The following is a 5,057-nucleotide window of genomic DNA, read 5'->3' as shown; positions in this document are numbered from 1 at the left end:
GAGGAAAAAATCTGGCCAGGCATGGTGGCTCACGCCTGTAATCACAGCACTTTGGGAGGCTGAGGCTGGAGGATCACTTGAGCCCAGGAGTTTGGGATGAGCCTGGGCAACCTAGGGAAACCTCATCTCTACCCAAAAAAAATTTAAAAATTGGCCAGGCACAGTGGCTCACGCCTGTAACCCCAGCACTTTGGGAGGCCGAGGCGGGCGGATCACGAGGTCAGGAGATCGAGACCATCCTGGCTAACACGGTGAAATCCCGTCTCTACTAAAAAAATACAAAAAAATTAGCCGGGCATGGTGGCAGGCGCCTGTAGTCCCAGCTACTCAGGAGGCTGAGGCAGAAGAATGGCGTGAACCTGGGAGGCGGAGCTTGCAGTGAACTGAGATGGCACCACTGCACTCCAGCCTGGGCGACAGAGCAAGACTCCATCTCAAAAAAAAAAAAAAAAAAAATTTAAAAATTAGCTGGGCATGGTGGCATGCACCTGTGTTCCCAGCTATTCAGGGGGCTGAGCTTGGCAGATCCCTTGAGCCCGGGAGGTTGAGGCTGCAGTGAGCCAGGCGAGAAATGGAACATATTCTCTCTCACAGGCCTCACAAGAAATCAACACTGCTGATACTTCCAGCCTCCAGAACTGTGAGACAATACATTTCTGTTTTTTATGCCACCCAATTTATGGTACTTTGTTCCTGCAGCCTAGGAAATTAATACAAGAGGGAAGACAAAAATTGGGTAGGCAACCTGCAGTTTCTGACACATCTATTTAAAAAAATAGGGTTTATAATCATTCTGAGCAAGCTATCGCAAGGACAGAAAAACAAACACCGCATGTTCTCACTCATAGGTGGGAATTGAACAATGAGAACACTTGGACACAGGGTGGGGAACACCACACACTGGGGCCTGCCGTGGGGTTGGGGGAGGGGGGAGGGATAGCATTAGGAGATATACCTAATGTGAATGATGAGTTAATGGGTGCAGCACACCAACATGGCACATGGATACATATGTAACAAACCTGCACATTGTGCACGTGTACCCTAGAACTTAAAGTATCATAAAAAATAATAAGGTTTATATTTAGAGCAGATTTAGGGTCACAGAAAAATGGAACAGAGACCATCGAGTTCCCACAGAGCCCCTGCCCATCCACACACACACACACACAGCCTCCCTCACTATGTACATTTAATACATTTGATAAACCTACATTGAGACATCATAATTATCCAGTCCATAGCTAACATTCATTTGTGTGTGTGTGTGAGAGAGAGAGAGATTGACAGGGTCTCACTATGTCCCACAGGCTGGAGTGCAGTGGAACAATCTCAGCTCACTGCAACCTCTGCCTCCCGGGTTCAAGTGATTTTGCTGCCTCAGCCACCCAAGTAGCTGGGATTACAGGTGCCTGCCACCATGCCCGGCTAATTTTTGCATTTTTAGCAGAGACGGGGTTTCACCATGTTGGCCAGGCTGGTCTCAAACTCCCAACCTCAAGTGATCTGCCCGCCTGGGCCTCCCAAAGTGCTGGGATTACAGGCGTGAGCCACCGCATCTGGCCAAGAATTCTTATCTCAGGCAAGCTTAGTCTTTCTAATTATGACACAAAACGAGAGTCATGGAAAAGACTGCTAAGTTTCACTACATTAAAATTATTTTCATGCCAAAAACCATTAGGAGCAATGCCATTTGGCAAAAAACAAACTAGGAAAAAAAAATAAAACTCTTACCACTAACTTACCCAAAATATTCAGTATCCCTACAAAAGGCAAAAAAACAAAACCTGACAGAATATGAACAGACAATTCAACAGAAAACGAAATGTAAACATTAAATACAAAAAGATGCTCAACCCTACTCATAAGATAAATGCCAGTTAAAACCACAGTGAGATATAATTTTTCACCTATTAATGTTCCAAATGTCAAAACCTTTGATAATAGACTGTGTTGTGAGTGTGTGAGGAATCAGGCATGCTTTTTATTACTAGTGCAACCTCTGAGGAGGGTGATTAGAAATCCAAATTGCAAACACAGATACCTTTCATCTAGCAATGTCACTTCTAGGAATTTTCCCTTTGTATATACTCACACATTTGAGAAATGACTTATGTAAAATGATATCCATTTCGGTAATGCTTGTAATAGCAAGATTGGAAACAACCTAAACGTTCATCAAAAGAGGGCTATCTAAATAATGGCCAACTAAAGGAATTCCATGAGGCCTCAAAGAGAATGATGAAGCTTACACATTTTAACATGAATTCATCTCCAGGGTATATTTGTTATGTGAAGAAACAGCAAATTCAAGGGCCGGGTGTGGTGGCTCGCACCTGTAATCCCAGCGTGGGAACTGGGGCGGGAGGCCAAGGTGAATGGATCACTTGAGCCCAGGAGTTCCAGAACAGCCTGGCTTATAAGATGGCAAAACCGTGGCTCTACAAAAAGTACAAAAAATTTGCTGCATGTTGTGGCGTACACCTGTAGTCCCAGCTACTTGGTAGGCTGAGGTAGGAAGATTGCTTTAGCACAGGAGGTGGAGGTTGCAGTGAGCTGAGATCACACCACTGCACTTCAGCCTAGGTGACAGATTGAAACCCTGTCTCAAAACAAAAAAAATTCATGGTACTGGTTCCTTGTGATAAGAACTGAGGAGCTGGGAAAAAGAGTGGGAAGGAGAATTCACCATTTACTCTTTTGTGAATGGTCCAAGTATTGAACCATGTGAATGTATTTCCTATACAAAAATTTAACTTAAAAAAAGAATTCCCATTACTGATCACATTTTATTGAAACATGGAACTCTCCATTTCCAGCAAGAAAAGATTAATAATGAGGAGCTGAGAAGTAATAAATGGCTCCATATACTCTGTTAAGTTTATGGAATGAATAACCAAAAGTTGAATTGTTTTTGTAATTTAAAGAATGTTCTGGGACTCAAAGAAAAATATACAGAATCTTCTATAATTAAACTACTCAGAAGAAGAAAAATACCAAAAAGCATTAGGATATACAACTTAAATAATTTTAAGTGACGTTTCATCTAACGCAGAACACTTTGAAAAACATATATGTAAACAAATCACAAGAATCAAACTTTTGATAAAGGCAAATTAAAGCAATGTAATAATCTAAAAAATGAAACCAAAGCCTGACATTTTAAAAAAACATTTGGCCACATACATGAGTGCAACTAGCAGCCCTAGAAAAGAATACTGACTGGTTCATGCAATGAAATTCCTGACCTTGGTCTCTAACTCCTGGGGATTTTAGTTCTGAAATATCTCAAATCTGTATTTTTCTGCCAGTGCTCCAGTTAAAGCTGTTTCTTTTAGGCTATTTCAGTAAGCTGACTGTCACCATGACTTCATCCCCTCACCCTTCCCATTGCCGCTGGAATTTATGGCATAAATCTAATGGTCTCACTACCTTGCAAAATGCTTTCATTAGTTACCCATTGCCTAAATAGTAAAATTCAAATGTTTTTGTGTGGCTATCTTCTTTTTTTGCTCCCCTTCCCCCAAAATACCTTCTTCCCTAAATGCGGAAATTGCTTATTTTATCTTTTTTGGCTATTGGTCTTGGGTGGACACCTGGCTCTTGCCAGGCCAATGAACAGTCTATGCTGGAAATTTCAACTTGAGACTGAGAGTTCATTTCTCTTTGAATGACTGCAGCATCCAAAAGTTCAGAAGTACTCAGTGGCCATGTTTTCTGCTAATTAAACCTAAAAAATGGAAAACTCTAGTTATAAAAGAAAGAGAAAATGAAGATGTGCAGAGAAGCTGGGTCCAGAGTTAGGAAATTGTGTGCTCAATCCCAGCTCTTCTTTGAGTCCAGTCACATCCTTGTCTTCAAGTCCATGAGACAAGTCAGACTCCTTACATTAAAATCCCCCTTATAGGCTTGTTCAGACGGAGTTTCAGATACTGCACCCAAGCCAGTCCTAATCCCACTGCATATGGCAACTTGGCAGTTTAACCACAAACTACCTTGCTAGCTTCATTTCTGTGTTCTGGCCACACCTCCATTCTATCACATACTCACACTGACCTAGCAGTCATTCCCCCCAAATTCAACTCCACTCTTGAGCCCTGCAGTGCATTCACCTGGGATGACTTTCCTCCCTCTCCTTTACATGGAGAATGCCTCACATTTACCCTGAGATGCTGCATAAATGCTTCCACTCATTGTGAAGCTTTTTGATTATCTACTGCTCCCATATCCAAGTCAAAAGACCACTCCATTTTCTGTGCTCATTGTCCTTTGTACATGCTTCTTTGATTACACTGATCACAGTATATTGTAGAATTCCTATTTGTTCATATACTATTTTGTAAGTTCTTCAAGGACAGTGTCTATGTAGCTCCACTAACACAAGAGAACACGACCCATACTTGATAAATGTTTGATAAATCAGGTTATTCCAACAAACCAAGTGCATTCGGCCTTGCCACACAGGCTGTAGCAAATGTGCTCCCAAAATACATGACCAACTTCTTGTCTTAATATCTGATTAAGAAAGCAGTCTTTCATGAATAATGTCAATTTTGTGTTTGAACACAACAAGGGTAACTTATACGTAAAATAAACTGACCAGGGGAAGCAGAATCAACATCAGAGGCCCCCATATCCCTAATCCTATGGGGTCTAAATCAGTAACTGCAATCTTATACCTGAGACGTAGTTCCTTCTCTTTTCTCATACTTTTTATAGTTATTCATTCTGTTAAATGCTTTTACGTCTAAATACACATCAACCCGTCTTGCACCATTTGCTTTTTGCACTGAAGTATTCTAAAACAAGTTGGATTACTAAACCACACAAATACAAAAGCTATGTTATCAGTTAATTTTAATACTGTGAGTTTTTTTCCTGAAGCGTTCTTTAACCTCAAATGTATACAAGAAAATAAATTTCCAATGGGTTGGGGGTTTTTGTTGTTTTTAAAAGTGTATCTCATATATAATATTATCTGGAAACCAGGAGGAAAAAAAGATTGTTTTATTTTATACTCTACCCAGTAACGAAACAAAGAAAATAAAACACAATTT

Source organism: Nomascus leucogenys, chromosome 7b (assembly GCF_006542625.1).
Source record: "Nomascus leucogenys isolate Asia chromosome 7b, Asia_NLE_v1, whole genome shotgun sequence".
In the NCBI taxonomy this organism is placed as follows: Eukaryota; Metazoa; Chordata; class Mammalia; order Primates; family Hylobatidae; genus Nomascus; species Nomascus leucogenys.
The sequence above is the reverse complement of the archived record's forward strand: the minus strand, read 5'-3'. Positions refer to the sequence as shown.